Source organism: Aquarana catesbeiana, linkage group LG06 (genome assembly GCF_042186555.1).
Source record: "Aquarana catesbeiana isolate 2022-GZ linkage group LG06, ASM4218655v1, whole genome shotgun sequence".
NCBI lineage: Eukaryota > Metazoa > Chordata > Amphibia > Anura > Ranidae > Aquarana > Aquarana catesbeiana.
This window is the reverse complement of record NC_133329.1, coordinates 274,499,001-274,515,994: the sequence shown is the minus strand read 5'-3', so window position 1 is coordinate 274,515,994 and position 16,994 is coordinate 274,499,001. Positions and strand designations below refer to the sequence as shown.

Sequence of the window (16,994 nt, the reverse complement as noted above, 5' to 3'; positions counted from 1 at the left end):
CCCAGAAGGGGGTAAGTCTATGATGCCCTGCACTCTAGGAAGTAGTTTAAATGATGTTGTGTGTCATTTGACCTGGAAAAATACCAGCATTAGATCACGGAGGGGGTGAGTCTGCAAGAGAAGAGGAGGTGAGTATTTCAGCCAGAGCTACTTCAAAGATAAAATAAAACTGGAGCAAAGTTTAAATTCTGAAATTGAATTTTATAGGGAAGTGTTTACTAGCATTTCTACTTTGCATTTTGGTAAATGTAGGCTCTCCTACTGTGCGTTGAATGTTAATGTGAATTCAAATAAAAGGCATCTCTAAAGCATCTCACGTGCATTCTAAGCTAATCTTAAAGAGGAAGTAAACTCTGTAAATTGGCCCTAGTATGTGTATGTATGCATGTGAGATAGGGACCTTGGATTGTAAGCTACTTGAGAGCAGGGACTGGTGTGATTACACAGTATGTAAAGCACCGTGTAAATTGTCAGTGCTTTATAAATACCCATTACACGTAATGAGTGCTGTCATACACCGCTGATCTCAGTGGCTGTACATCTGATAGCAGCTTTGCACTGTGTTTGTATGGTCAGGTTAACCAAAGCATACTGATATTGTTAAATTTGGCCTTGGCATCCAGGCTTTAAAGACCCTTTAGCACAAAAAAATGAATGCATATAGCTATAAAATTTAGCTTTTTGAAAAACTACCCAGTTATAACTTGATAACTTTTTTCATAAATGCTTCTGATATGGTGCAGGGGTGTTACTCCCACTCATTCGGCTGCTGGCCTTTTTTGGAAATATTATTACTTGTATATAGTCTGCGGAGCTCCACAAAGTTGTTAACCTGTTGCTTACTGCTGCAAAACTACTGTAGGTTTTATATACCGGTATATTGTAAGTACAAGACAATGGGGTTGATTTACTAAAGGCAAATCCACTGTGCACTACAAGTGAACTTGGAAGTGCAGTCTCTAGGGTTGCCACCTGTCCGGGATTCACCCGGACAGTTCGGGTTTGGAATCATGCGTCCGGGTTTCAGATTGACTGAAACCCGGAAACAATTCAGACCTGATATGGCTTCCCAGCAGGGTTGCTGGCTGCAGTTGTCCAAGCCAAGAGTGTCTGTTACACTCTCTTTCACACCGCCCAAAGCCAACACTTACAATTCCCCCCACACATACACAGACGGGAGGAGAGAGGGCTCGATCTGCTCCTCTTCCTCCTGCCCCTACCCCTCTGTGTCTGCCCACACTCCAATCTCCAGCGCTGTACCTCAGAAAAGGAAAGTTTGAAGTCCAGCAGCCTCAGATACATCTGGATGAGAGGTGCTGACTGCCAAGGGGTGAGTGAGCTCACCATCCATTCCTGTCTGTGAGTGAAGTCTCTCCTCTTCTCTCCCCTTCCTCTGAGTGAGTACCCTTTACATCAGAGTCCCCTCCATACATCAGAGTTCTCTGTGTTTCCCCTTAAATCAGGGTTCCCAGAGCATCCCTTATGTCAGAGTCCCCAGAGTTCTCCCCTACATCAGAGTCTGCAGAGTCCCCCCCTTACAGTGTAAGGGAACTCTGCAAGTTTAGGTGTGAAAAAGGAACTCTGCAGATTCAGATGTAAAAGGGGAACTCTGTGGACTTTGATGTAAAAGGGAACTCTTGTTATTCACTTCATATGATTCGAAATGTTATTTAATTGCAAAAATATATGTATAGTTTATACTATAAAAAAAATTGCTGTACACCGCTAAAGTGTTCGGATTTGACTGGAAGAAAAGGTGGCAACCCTTGCAGTCGCTGTAGATCTGAAGGAAAGATCTGAAATGAGGGGAAGCTCTGCTGATTTCTATCATCCAATTATGTGCTGTTTGTTATTTTCCTTGCAGTCCCCCTCAAATCTACAGTGACTGCACTTCCAAGTGCACTTGTAGCGCACAGTGGATTTGCCTTTAGTAAATAAACCCCTATGTCTACTACTAAAATGGTTAATATTGACAGTGATGCCTAGCAATAAAATAGTTGCTTTTTATATATGGCACTCTCTGCATGGTCTTCTTGAGTCTGCGTTGGTTTCTTCCTGCAGCCAAGAAAACCCGCTGGCAGGCTAATAGGTTCTTAAATTTACTGGCTTTAGGAGAGTCATTAGATTGCAAGTGCTTCCCACTCCTGTGTCATAATCAATGACTTTAAAAGCCACAATGTGTCAAAACTAGTAAAATTTAAGTAAACATTTTGCCACATGGAGGAAGAAATACCGCTGTGACAACTTCCAGGAGGCACTAGAGGTATTATCAATGGGCCTCCTGATGATATGACATCTGCTGCATACCTTACCACTATGTCTTCCTTTGTAGTTTAGAAGTCGGGCCGTCTCTGATTTTCTTCTTCCTGTTTCAGATACTACTGGTTTATTTCTTTTCAATAAAATGTTAAGCCCTCATGCACACAGGCTGTTAAAAAAACGTTATGAAAACGCCAGTATCTTTGCAGTGATTTTTTTAAACTTTTTTCAGCTTTTTTTCAGCGTTTTTGCAATAGCGTTTTTGAGCGTCTTTGAGCGTTTTTCCACGTTAGCGCTTTTGAGCGTTTTTTTTTTTTTTTCAAATTTTTTTTTTTTTTTTCAATGGATCAAAAACGCTAAAAAACGTTGGTGAATGACGTTTTTGAGCGTTTTTGAGCGTTAGAGCGTTTTTACAGCTGAAAAACGTCTTTCAGAACCCACTGGTCCTGGGTTTTTTTTACAGCTTAAAAACGCCTATGCCACTTGCAGCTCAAAAACGCCTAGGTGGGCATGAAGCTATAGACTAACATAGACAGGCCTTTTTAAGCTGCAAAAAAAGCTCAAAAAAGCAGCTGTAAAAACGTCCGTGTGCATGAGGACTTAAACATACATCAAGAAAGCGCAGTATAAAACAATAGCATGAGAGTTCAAAACATCTTGCAGAGAATTATTACAAAATTGCCATCCTTGAAAACTGAAACAATTGTGGATGGTCAGTGACAGACAGTAATAGTTTAACATTACGATTTGTATTTATTGGCTCCCGTTGCTGCATCTGAGTCCTGTGACAAGGGAAAGAGAAAGAGCAGTGCTGCTACTCTCAGGTACAGGCTGGATCAAGATCTGGATTAGGTAAGTATACTTGGGGGCTGGGGGGGAGCTGGTAACAGAAGTTTTTTTTTACCCTAATGCATAGAATGCATTAAAGTAAAAAAAAAACTTCTGCTTTTAGAATCACTTAGTTCCTTCTCCTGCCCAGGACTACATGTCCCATGAGGCATTGCTTCTCACACATTCACATTCAGTTCTCAGGGACTTACTGACATGTATGGACGATGTACTGAGCAGTATGTACGCTGCACTGTATTTCCTGATATGTAAATAAATAATGCATTCTGTATGCACGCAAACTAATCGGCTGACCAACTAATCGATTATGAAAATAGTTGACAACCATTTTTATAATTGATTATAATCGATCTAACACTCCCCTCAGACTGACAATGCCGTTGTCCAAAGGTGCCCCCCTGTGCTCCTTCATCCAGAGGGCACTCTAATACAGGAGGTGTGGTGTGAACTGGCCAGATCACCGGGGAAAAAGCCTAAAAAAAAGAAAACTAATGCAGTCAATACATCCAATGATATGTAAGCTACAGTACAATATATACATTTTTTTGGTTTTAGATTTAATACCAATTTAATTAAAGTGATGTTAAACCTTCGTTTGTTTTTTTTTTAAACTAAAATAACAAACATGTCATACTAAGCTGCTCTGTGCAATGGTTTTGCACAGAGCAGCTCTGATCCTCCTTTTTTGGGGTCCCCTGCTGGCGGTCCAGGCCCCTCCCCTTCTGCTAGTGCCCCCAGGGAAAGCCACTTTCCTTGGGGACACCCGCACGTGCTCGCTCCTGAGCCACCCAGTCTGCTTCTTTTGACACAGACCGGGCGACTTGGCCCTGCCCCCCCGGCTCCCTCATCACAGCATTTGCTCAGCATTTGCTCATCTGCTCAATGAGTAGGGAGACAGCGGTGAGAGCTGCTGATCTTGTGCACATTGCTGGATGAGATCAGGCTCAGGTAATAATAGGGAAGGGGCTGGCCCTTGAGGCTTTAGTACCAATTTAATCCCACTGTGAGTTGTTAAGGAGATTCACTCTCACTATTTGTCCTGTTTTCTGTTATCATCGATCATGAAAGTAAAAGGAAATCCAAAATTTTGGGTTGACACCAGAGCAGGAATACACGGGATATCTTCCAATGGGGACACTAGTTATGGTGACACCCCAGAATTCCCTGATTTTGTAGGGATTTCCTTTCACTTTCTCTTTTGACTATGGGACAGGAAGTGAAGGGAAATCTCCCCTATGGGACAGAGATGAAAAAAAAAACCTGACTGAAGTTATAATCCTCTATTACTCTATCCCAAAAAAGTTTTGCTTTTGGTTCTACTTTAAAGAAAGTTTTTTTGTTTTCTTTATTAGTCTTGTGCATCACATAGTAACTGGACTTGGGACTTATGTGCGTTTATGCAGGCCGCTTTTGCGCGGGCACACCAGTCCATTCATTTCTATGGGCTGCCATACCTGCGTTTCCCTTTTTCAAAACGTGGCATCGCATGGCGATTTAACATGCATGGGGGTGCCATTCAGAATAAATGGCAGGCCCTGGGGAGTAGCTATGGGGGGGGCAAGATTTGCGATCGTGACCCAGGCTGCAGGGGGCCCATGCGGCTCCCCTGTCAGGTTTGTCTACACTTGTGTGAGCCAGAGCCGGAGTCAGGGGCAGAGCTGGGAGGCAGAGCTGGCGGTCCTAGGTACGGAAGACTGCTTGCCTCTTGACTTTACACTCTGGATTCAGCTAACACCAGGCTGGATAGAAGGGCCGGTGGGGAGGCATATAGGAGAACCAATCTCCTCTATTCTACTCCTGTCTCCTGCAAGTCTTTCAGCGGCTGCAAGAGCAGGATCGGTTTTCCTATATGCCGCCCCGCCAGCACTCCTGTCCAGCCAAGAGTCAAGCGACAAGCAGTCATCCTAGGACCGCCAGCTCCGCCCCCGCCCCGACTCTGGCTCTTGCTTCCTGCCTCAAGGCTGTTCCTGCCGCCGGAGCAGAGAAGAAATGCTCCCTGCCCTGAGGCTCCTGCTCCATGCTCCTGGTAGGCAGGGCCGTCATCAGGTGGGGTACTTCCGTTACAACTGGAAAGGGGCCCGAGGGGCACGCCCGGGCCAGAAAAAGGCAGGACGGGTGAAGGGGATCCGTGCTGTACAGTATAGAATCAATCTTACAGTTTCTGCAGTTCTCGTGTCATTGATTTTAGACATCGAGCGCTTTACTGCCACCTCTGGCTACTATGTGCATGTGCACCCCTCGTGTGACAGTGATCTGCCTGTACTATGCTTCTCAGCAACATGTCAGCTTTGTAAAAATGAGCTGGGACTAGGTAGGAAGCTACAAGTAGGGGCTGTAAAGGAAAGGGAGGGGGGCTGTTTGTGTACAGGGATGAGCCAGAGGCTTGTGTGTGTACAGATTTGTGTATGTGGGGCTGCCATATATACAGGTGTGTGTGTGGGGGGGGGTGGCTGACATATATACAGGTGTGTGTGGTGGGGCGCTGACATATATATAGGTGTGTGGAGGGGTGGCTGACATATATAGAGGTGTGTGTGGGGGGGCACTGACATATATACCGGTGTGTGTGGTAGGGCGCTGACATACTGTATATACAGGTGTGTGTGTGGGGGGCTGACATATATACAGGATTGAGGGGAGGCTGACATATATACAGGTGTGAGGGTGGCTGACATATATACAGGATTGAGGGGGGGGGTTGACATATATACAGGTGTGTGTATGTGTGTGGGGGGGGTGCTGACATATATACAGGTGTGTGTGGGGGGGCGCTGACATATATACAGGTGTGTGGAGGGGTAGCTGACATATATACAGGTGTGTGTGGGGGGTGCACTGACATATATACAGATGTGTGTGTGTGTGGGGGGGGCTGACATATATACAGGTGTGTGGGGGGGTGCTGACATATATACAGATATGTGTGGGGGGGCGCTGACATATATACAGGTGTGTGTGTGGGGGGTGCTGACATATATACAGGTGTGTGTGTGTGTGGGGGGCCCTGACATATATAGAGGCGTGTGGAGGGGTGGCTGACGTATATAGAGGCGTGTGGAGGGGTGGCTGACATATATACAGGTGTGTGTGGGGGGCGCTGACATATATACAGGTGTGTGGAGGGGTGGCTGACGTATATAGAGGTGTGTGGAGGGGTGTCTGACATATATACAGGTGTGTGGGGGGCGCTGACATATATAAAAATGTGTGGGGGGGCGCTGACATATATAAAGGTGTGGGGGGGCGCTGACATATATACAGGTGTGTGGGGGGGGTGCTGACATATATACAGGTGTGTGGAGGAGTGGCTGACATATATACAGGTGTGTGGAGGGGTGGCTGACATATATACAGGTGTGTGAGGGGCGCTGACTTATATACAGGTGTGTGGGGGGTGCTGACATATATACAGGTGTGTGTGGGGGGCGCTGACATATATAAAGGTGTGTGGGGGGCGCTGACATATATAAAGGTGTGTGGAGGGGTGGCTGACATATATACAGGTGTGTGGAGGGGTGGCTGACGTATATAGAGGTGTGTGGAGGGGTGGCTGACATATATACAGGTGTGTGGGGGGCATGACATATATACAGGTGTGGGGGCGCTGACATATATACAGGTGTGTGTGGGGGGCGCTGACATATATAAAGGTGTGTGGGGGGGGGCGCTGACATATATAAAGGTGTGTGGAGGGGTGGCTGACATATATACAGGTGTGAGGGGGCACTGACATATATACAGGTGTGAGGGGTGGCTGACATATATACAGGATTGAGGGGTGGCTGACATATATAGGATTGAGGGGGGGGGCTGACATATATACATGATTGAATTGAGGGGGGCTGACATATATACAGGATTGAGGGGGGCTGAAATATATACAGGTGTGAGGGGTGGGCTGACATATATACAGGTGTGAGGGGTGGCTGACATATATACAGGATTGAGGGGGGGGGGGGCTGACATATATACAGGTGTGAGGGGTGGCTGACATATATACAGGATTGGGGGGGGCTGACATATATGCAGGTGTGAGGGGTGGGCTGACATATATATACAGGTGTGAGGGGGGGGCTGACATATATACAGGTGTGAGGGGTGGCTGACATATATACAGGATTGAGGGGGGGGACTGACATATATACAGGTGTGAGGGGTGGGCTGACATATATACAGGTGTGAGGGGGAGCTGACATATATACAGGTGTGAGGGGTGGGCTGACATATATACAGGTGTGAGGGGTGGGCTGACATATATACAGGTGTGAGGGGTAGGCTGACATATATACAGGTGTGGGGGGATGACATATATACAGGTGTGAGGGGTGGGTTGACATATATACAGGTGTGAGGGGGGGCTGACATATATACAGGTGTGAGGGGGGGCTGACATATATACAGGTGTGAGGGGTGGCTGACATATATACAGGTGTGAGGGGGGCTGACATATATACAGGTGTGAGGGGGGCTGACATATATACAGGTGTAAGGGGTGGGCTGACATATATACAGGTGTGAGGGGTGGCTGACATATATACAGGATTGGGGGGGCTGACATATATGCAGGTGTGAGGGGTGGGCTGACATATATACAGGTGTGAGGGGGGGGCTGACATATATACAGGTGTGAGGGGTGGCTGACATATATACAGGATTGAGGAGGGGGACTGACATATATACAGGTGTGAGGGGTGGGCTGACATATATACAGGTGTGGGGGGCTGACATATATACAGGTGTGGGGGGGCTGACATATATACAGGTGTGAGGGGTAGGCTGACATATATACAGGTGTGGGGGTGCTGACATATATACAGGTGTGAGGGGGGCTGACATATATACAGGTGTAAGGGGTGGGCTGACATATATACAGGTGTGAGAGGGGGCTGACATATATACAGGTGTGTGGGGGGTGCACTGACATATATACAGATGTGTGTGTGTGTGGGGGGGCGCTGACATATATACAGGTGTGTGGGGGGGTGCTGACATATATACAGATATGTGTGGGGGGGCGCTGACATATATACAGGTGTGTGTGTGGGGGGGGTGCTGACATATATACAGGTGTGTGTGTGTGGGGGGGGCCCTGACATATATACAGGTGTGTGGAGGGGTGGCTGACGTATATAGAGGCGTGTGGAGGGGTGGCTGACATATATACAGGTGTGTGTGGGGGGCGCTGACATATATACAGGTGTGTGGAGGGGTGGCTGATGTATATAGAGGTGTGTGGAGGGGTGGCTGACATATATACACGTGTGTGGGGGGCGCTGACATATATACACGTGTGTGGGGGGCGCTGACATATATAAAAATGTGTGGGGGGGGGCGCTGACATATATACAGGTGTGTGGGGGGGGTGCTGACATATATACAGGTGTGTGGAGGAGTGGCTGACATATATACAGGTGTGTGGAGGGGTGGCTGACATATATACAGGTGTGTGAGGGGCGCTGACTTATATACAGGTGTGTGGGGGGTGCTGACATATATACAGGTGTGTGTGGGGGGCGCTGACATATATAAAGGTGTGTGGGGGGCGCTGACATATATAAAGGTGTGTGGAGGGGTGGCTGACATATATACAGGTGTGTGGAGGGGTGGCTGACGTATATAGAGGTGTGTGGAGGGGTGGCTGACATATATACAGGTGTGTGGGGGGCATGACATATATACAGGTGTGGGGGCGCTGACATATATACAGGTGTGTGTGGGGGGCGCTGACATATATAAAGGTGTGTGTGGGGGGGCGCTGACATATATAAAGGTGTGTGGAGGGGTGGCTGACATATATACAGGTGTGAGGGGGCACTGACATATATACAGGTGTGAGGGGTGGCTGACATATATAGGATTGAGGGGGGGGCTGACATATATACATGATTGAATTGAGGGGGGCTGACATATATACAGGATTGAGGGGGGCTGAAATATATACAGGTGTGAGGGGTGGGCTGACATATATACAGGTGTGAGGGGTGGGCTGACATATATACAGGATTGGGGGGGGGGGCTGACATATATACAGGTGTGAGGGGTGGCTGACATATATACTGGATTGGGGGGGCTGACATATATGCAGGTGTGAGGGGTGGGCTGACATATATACAGGTGTGAGGGGGGGGGCTGACATATATACAGGTGTGAGGGGTGGCTGACATATATACAGGATTGAGGGGGGGGGACTGACATATATACAGGTGTGAGGGGTGGGCTGACATATATACAGGTGTGAGGGGGGGCTGACATATATACAGGTGTGAGGGGTGGGCTGACATATATACAGGTGTGAGGGGTGGGCTGACATATATACAGGTGTGAGGGGGGCTGACATATATACAGGTGTGAGGGGTGGCTGACATATATACAGGATTGGGGGGGGGCTGACATATATGCAGGTGTGAGGGGTGGGCTGACATATATACAGGTGTGAGGGGGGGGCTGACATATATACAGGTGTGAGGGGTGGCTGACATATATACAGGATTGAGGGGGGGGACTGACATATATACAGGTGTGAGGGGTGGGCTGACATATATACAGGTGTGAGGGGGGGCTGACATATATACAGGTGTGAGGGGTGGGCTGACATATATACAGGTGTGAGGGGTGGGCTGACATATATACAGGTGTGAGGGGTAGGCTGACATATATACAGGTGTGGGGGGATGACATATATACAGGTGTGAGGGGTGGGTTGACATATATACAGGTGTGGGGGGTCTGACATATATACAGGTGTGAGGGGGGGCTGACATATATACAGGTGTGGGGGGGCTGACATATATACAGGTGTGAGGGGTGGCTGACATATATACAGGTGTGAGGGGGGCTGACATATATACAGGTGTGAGGGGGGCTGACATATATACAGGTGTAAGGGGTGGGCTGACATATATACAGGTGTGAGAGGGGGCTGACATTTATACAGGTGTGAGGGGTGGCTGACATATATACAGGATTGGGGGGGGCTGACATATATGCAGGTGTGAGGGGTGGGCTGACATATATACAGGTGTGAGGGGTGGCTGACATATATACAGGATTGAGGAGGGGGACTGACATATATACAGGTGTGAGGGGTGGGCTGACATATATACAGGTGTGGGGGGGGCTGACATATATACAGGTGTGAGGGGTGGGTTGACATATATACAGGTGTGGGGGGTCTGACATATATACAGGTGTGGGGGGGCTGACATATATACAGGTGTGAGGGGTAGGCTGACATATATACAGGTGTGGGGGTGCTGACATATATACAGGTGTGAGGGGGGCTGACATATATACAGGTGTGAGGGGGGCTGACATATATACAGGTGTAAGGGGTGGGCTGACATATATACAGGTGTGAGAGGGGGCTGACATTTATACAGGTGTGAGGGGTGGCTGACATATATACAGGTGTGAGGGGTGGCTGACATATATACAGGTGTGAGGGGGGCTGACATATATACAGGTGTGAGGGGTGGCTGACATATATACAGGTGTGAGGGGGGGCTGACATATATACAGGTGTGAGGGGTGGCTGACATATATACAGGTGTGAGGGGTGGCTGACATATATACAGGTGTGAGGGTGGCTGACATATATACAGGTGTGAGGGGTGGCTGACATATATACAGGTGTGAGGGTGGCTGACATATATACAGGTGTGAGGGTGGCTGACATATATACAGGTGTGAGGGTGGCTGACATATATACAGGTGTGAGGGTGGCTGACATATATACAGGTGTGAGGGGGGCTGACATATTTACAGGTGTGAGGGGTGGCTGACATATATACAGGTGTGAGGGGTGGCTGACATATATACAGGTGTGAGGGGTGGCTGACATATATACAGGTGTGAGGGGTGGCTGACATATATACAGGTGTGAGGGGTGGCTGACATATATACAGGTGTGAGGGGTGGCTGACATATATACAGGTGTGAGGGTGGCTGACTTATATACAGGATTGCGGGGGGGGGGGGGGCTGACATATATACAGGATTGAGGGGGGGGGGGCTGACATATATACAGGATTGAAAATTCATACAGAGACTTTTAGAAAAATAAAATGCAGTGCTACTAGATGATCTGACTTCACCTTCGTAAATGTTACATATCCAAAATATTTCTTTATCTTTCATTTTCATAATATATCTGGATGGCCACAGTGTGTAACGAAGACGATCACATTTTGTTCTTGGACCAGCATTTAGTCTGCTCATATCTGAAGTGTGCACAAAACATCTTGGGCGGCTGTTTCTCCACTAAGGACTAAGTGCCAGCAATTTGGGATCAGGATAAAACTGACAGGGGTTTTAACCCTCCCTTGCTCTATCCAAGATGAAGAAAACATTTTTGTCTATAGTTCTACTTTAACCACTTGCCATTCATAGGCAGTTTATACACAGCCTGGCCTCAAGTGTTTAAAACAAGCTGCAGTTTGGTTTTTGCTGTTGCACGCTGTCGCTTGCACAGTTTTAAGGTTTGACATGTTTAGTATCTTTTACTTCTTTTATAATGATCCAAAAGCATGGGTATTATGTTGTGTTCGTGTACACTAAAATTTATTTTAGTGTGTTTTTTTTTAACTGAAAATATGTGTTTGATAAGCAGTTTTGCAAAAGTTATGTGACATAAAAAAGTTGCCACTTGCACAATTTTATTCTACAAGGCCTCTGCTTTCAGAAATTATATAATTGTCTTGGGGTTGTTAGTAATTTTCAGCAAAAATGTGTGAAAAAAATGTCTCGCAAAAATGTGAAAAATGTCAAAATTGCTAAATATGCTGCCTTGTTATAATATTTGTAATAATTTTTTATATATGTTCACTAAGGATGGATATCAGAACAAATACACTCTACAAATTTAGATTCTGTATAAACAACACACCATACAAAAATACATAACTGATAACTGATTCACCTTTGTGATTTCTCAAAGCTGGGCTACTAAAGAGTGTGGGTATGTATAAAATATGTTTGTTAAATGTTCTATGGGAAAGTATCTTGTATTTTGAAATTGTTGAAAGCAGCCTTGCCTTTTTATCACCTTTTACCAATCTTATGTATTATACCGGTAGTAAACCGTACCGATTTTTTCTTTTTTTTCTTTTTTAAACCCTGCAAAGTAAAGGCATAATTTGCTAGTATGCATCGCATACTAGTACATTATGAAATACTTACCTTAGAATGAAGCACTGTAGGGCTACGCTGTCAGCTCTGACAGATGCTTCCATCTTCACCCGGTCTTCTATCCTTCTGATTGGATGCACCGCAGGAGTCACGGCCCACGGCACGGAGCTTATCTGTTTGGCTGCTGTAGATTATAGCTCACACTGACTCCTCTGTAATAGCCTAATTTTGTCATTATGCAATTACAGGGTGTAATATAACTTTTAAAAATGTATTTAAAAATGTATCTAATTATAATAATAAATGTCCAAAGTGTGGCCTTCCAAACAAAAATTTGGCACATGGTGTGTGGTGGTGTGAAGAAGCAAATTTTTTTTTGGTCTGCGATTGCTAGATACACCAGCCTAATCTTGAAAATGAATGCTCCTAAAGACCCTAGAAATTTTTGTTCCTGTTGCCGAAGAACTATCCTTAATTATGGGTAAAACACTATTATTACTAACGCGTTGGAGTAAAAACACTCTTCCTTCTATATTTGAAGTCAAATCTCTGTAACAGAGCTTTCCAATACTGAACTGATATGTTTGCATAATAAATCACTATATTGATTGCCGGGACCTACTCCTGACTTCTGCTCTAGAGGCTAACAAGCTATGGGACATTGCCAGAAAACATGAACATTGAGATGTAGGATGTCTTCACACTGATCTTTGCTTTGGCCACAGAGCAGTATACCTGCGTTTTTTGGGTGGGTTAGATGTGCAGTGCAGCGAGGGCAGTGTGAAAGCTCTCTTAAGCACCCCTGTTTGCTTATATTAGTTTCCTTATGCTGTATAATTTTTACATTCTTGTAGTCTTTGGCTGAATTAATTTAATTATGAGGCTCTTTTTCCTTTTATTTCTTTCGATTGACATATAAGAGGTTGATATTCTTACTATATGTGGTCAAATACTGTACCCCTTGCTTGTATTCTGTATTTTTTAAAGTTCCTATCTGCAGGGTTCCCCTGCTTAATTTGATGCTTCGAATTTTGGTGCTATAGTTATTTCTAAAACCTAATAGGAATGTTTTTCAACACAACTTCTCTGCTGCACAATATACAGTATTATGAGCTCTGGTTCCAGAAACCCCCCACCCCATTCAACCTCTGCAGCAATGCTGGTAGCACTCATATGTCTATTTCCCAAAGACATCCTCTGGATATGACACTGAGCATGTGCACTCAACTTCTTTGGTCGACCATGGCGAGGCCTGTTCTGAGTGGAACCTGTCCTGTTAAACCGCTGTATGGTCTTGGCCACTGTGCTGTGGCTCAATTTCAGGGTCTTGGCAGTCTTCTTATAGCCTAGGCCAGGGGTAGGCAACCTCGGCTCTCCAGCTGTGGTGGAATTACAAATCCCATCATGCTTCTGCCTCTAGGAGTCATGCCTGTGATTGTCAGGGTCTTGCAATGTCTCATGGGACTTGTACTTTCAAAACAGCTGGAGGGCCGAGGTTACCTAGGCCATCTTTATGTAGAGCAACAATTCTTTTTTTCAGATCCACAGAGAGTTCTTTGCCATGAAGTGCCATGTTGAACTTCCAGTGACCAGTATGAGAAAGTGAGAGTGATAACACCAAATGTAACACACCTGCTCCCCATTCACACCTAAGACCTTGTAACACTAATGAGTCACATGACATCGGGGAGGGAAAATGGCTAATTGGGCCCAATTTGGACATTTTCATTTATGGGTGTACTGACTTTTATTGCCAGAGGTTTAGGCATTAATGGCTGTGTGTTGAGTTATTTTGAGGAGACAGCAAATTTACACTGTTATACAAGCTGTACACTCACTACTTTACATTGTAGCAAAGTGTCATTTCTTCAGTGTCGTCACATGAAAAGATAGAATAAAATATTTACAATTGAGGGGTTTACTCACTTTTGTGAGATACTGGGGTTGATTTATTAAAGGCAAATCCACTTTGCACTACAAGTGCACTTGGAAGTGCAGTCGCTTTAGATCTGAGGGGTAGATCTGAAATGGGGGGAAGCTCTGCTAATTTTATCACCCAATCATGTACAAGCAAAGATGCTGTTTTTTATTTTCCTTGCATGTCCCCCTTAGATCTACAGCGACTGCACTTCCAAGTGCACTTGTAGTGCAAAGTGAATTTGCCTTTAGTAAATAACCCCCCCCCCCCCCCCGGTATTTCAATCAGTGTGTGGGCTCCCCCACTAGACAGAAGTTCATTTTTTATTCAACTTCTGTCAAAAGGACATGTTGGAAAAATTTCTATTGATCTGAAGCTGCAGCCAATCAGCTGCAGATGCTGATCAGTGTAGTCTAACAGCGGTGTGTGCCTTTGTCTGAATATGATGTTCTGGCAGGGAGGATTGCTCCATCCACCTCATTTGGCTGAATGAAAAAAATTACCATGTATGACCAGCTTAAAAGTGACAGTCTGACCACCACTGTATCTTTAATGCCACGTACACACGAGTGGACTTTTCAACCGGACTGGTCCGACGGTCTATCCGACGGACTTTCGGCAGACTTCTGAATGACTTTCCTAACGAACGGACTTGCCTACACACGATCACACCAAAGTCCGATGAATTCGTACGTGATGACGTACGACCGGACTAAAATAAGGAAGTTGATAGCCAGTAACCAATAGCTGCCCTAGTGTCGGTTTTAGTCCGTTGGACTAGCATACAGATGAGCGGATTTTTCGACTGGACTCGAGTCCGTCGGAAAGATTTGAAATGTGTTTTATTTCTAGTATATACAGAAAGAAGTGCAGCGCTGGATAAATATATTGTGACAAAGTTAATTGTAAATATTAAAAAATTAATAAAATTAATTATATCAAATATTGTGAAAAATATAAAAATAAAAATATTTTTAATTTTCAAAATCCTAGTGTCCATAAATTGTGAACAATATGAAGTGATGAAAGTGACTTCACTACAGAGGTATATGTGTGACTTCCACCACAATAAAATGCCCGTCACCTTGAGAAGACTAAAGGCTTACCAGAAAGCTCTTTTAAAAGGCATGATGACACCAACACTGAAATCCTTAGGTGCTTCCTCTCAGCAGGCCAACCTCATCCGTCATAGAAAGGATATCTCCCTCACAGATGTCTGAATGACGCTCCAAAGTGCTCACCTCCAGGATAGTAGGTACGCATCAGCAAAGTGTTCACTTCATATAGACCGTGTACCGTGTACATCCACTGACGGTCCGATGAAAGAAGTCCACTTGCAGCGGTGGTGGACGTCCAAAAAGAGAAAAAAACTCTAATTGTGCACAGTGACTTAAACCTTCCTTTATTTAAAAATTGCCGAAGGCATCCATAAGAACAACAAGCATATCCTTGCAAGGATGTGCTAAAAAGCTCCACTTCGTATCAAAACATTCCGCGCATGCGCAGTGCGTGTGTGGGTGTCTACCCTACAGCCGTTTCGTCAGAAATGACATCATCAGGGGCACGGATGATGTCATTTCTGATGTAAGGGGGGGAGGAGCCCTCCTTACATCAGATGTCCCCAGCGGAGCCCCCCTTACATCAGGTGTCACCAGCGGAGCCCCCCTTACATCAGGTGTCCCCAGCAGTGCCCCCCCTTACATCAGGTGTCCCCAGCAAAGCCCCCCTTACATCAGGTGTCCCCAGAGGTGCCCCCCCTTACATCAGGTGTCACCAGCGGAGTCCCCCTTACATCAGGTGTCCCCAGTGGTGCCCCCCCTTACATCAGATGTCCCCAGCAGAGCCCCTTTACATCAGGTGTCCCCAACGGTGCCCGCCTTCCATCAGATGTCCCCAGCGGAGCCCCCTTACATCAGGTGTCACCAGCGGAGCCCCCTTACATGCCCCGCCACCTTACCTCAGGTGTCCTAGTAGGAGGGGGTATACAAAATAATGTCTCCCTCCGCCGGTCGCGTGGTTACAATAGAACCCCTGTCCCTTTCCATAACAGACCGGTAGCGGGGCGGGGGGGAGGCAAGGCGAGGCGGAGTGGGGCGCAGGGTGGGCAGCGACGCAGGAGCTTTATCTAGCCACCCAGCCATTCCTGGTCTTCTTAAAAATGGTGGCTGGCGGAGATGCGAACCTCTAGCAGCGGCAAGCGGCGGCGGTGAAAATTCATGAAAAAACGGATTTCTCTGGACATTTCCCGGGAAACAATAAAATCGGGAAAAGAGTCCAAATCCCGGGAATGTCCCGGGAAATACGGAACAGTTGGTAAGTATGCATAAAGCTTACCTATAGGTAGTGTAAACATCTCCTAAACATGCACCGTTTAGGAGATATTTAATGTACATGCAGCCAGTGAAATCACTGATGCATGCACTCTGAAGGAACGGCCCCCCATGCCTTTTCTTCAGTGCCCTGTGCCGTGATCGGCGGTTCCCGGGCGCATGTGCAGGAGTGACATCATCGCGGCTCTGGCCAGTCGTGGAGCCGAAGTCCGCAAACCCAAAAGGAAGACCGGGTGAAGATGGACACCGTCTCCAGCAATGACATTGCATCGCTGGAAGGCTTTATTTTGAAGTAAGTTTCACATAATGTGCTGGTATGCGATGCATAGGAGCACATTATGCCTTTGACTTGCAAGTAAGAAAAAAAGTGCAGCACTTTAAGCAGGGGTTCCCTGAGATCTAAAAAAATTATTTCAAGGATTCTTCTGAGGTAAAGGTTGAGAAAAGTTAAAAAAAAAACTTTTTTTTTTTCACAGGAAGCGAAGTTATTCTTCTGAAATCACTCTGGGATT

At 46.0% G+C, this 16,994-nt stretch overlaps 1 protein-coding gene across 3 annotated transcripts in view; it reads left to right on the top strand.

The window, feature by feature from the left end:
• The window catches only part of CMKLR2 (chemerin chemokine-like receptor 2), a 68,448-nt gene that overhangs the window by 34,501 nt on the left and 16,953 nt on the right, over window positions 1-16,994 (top strand). The window lies entirely within an intron of this gene.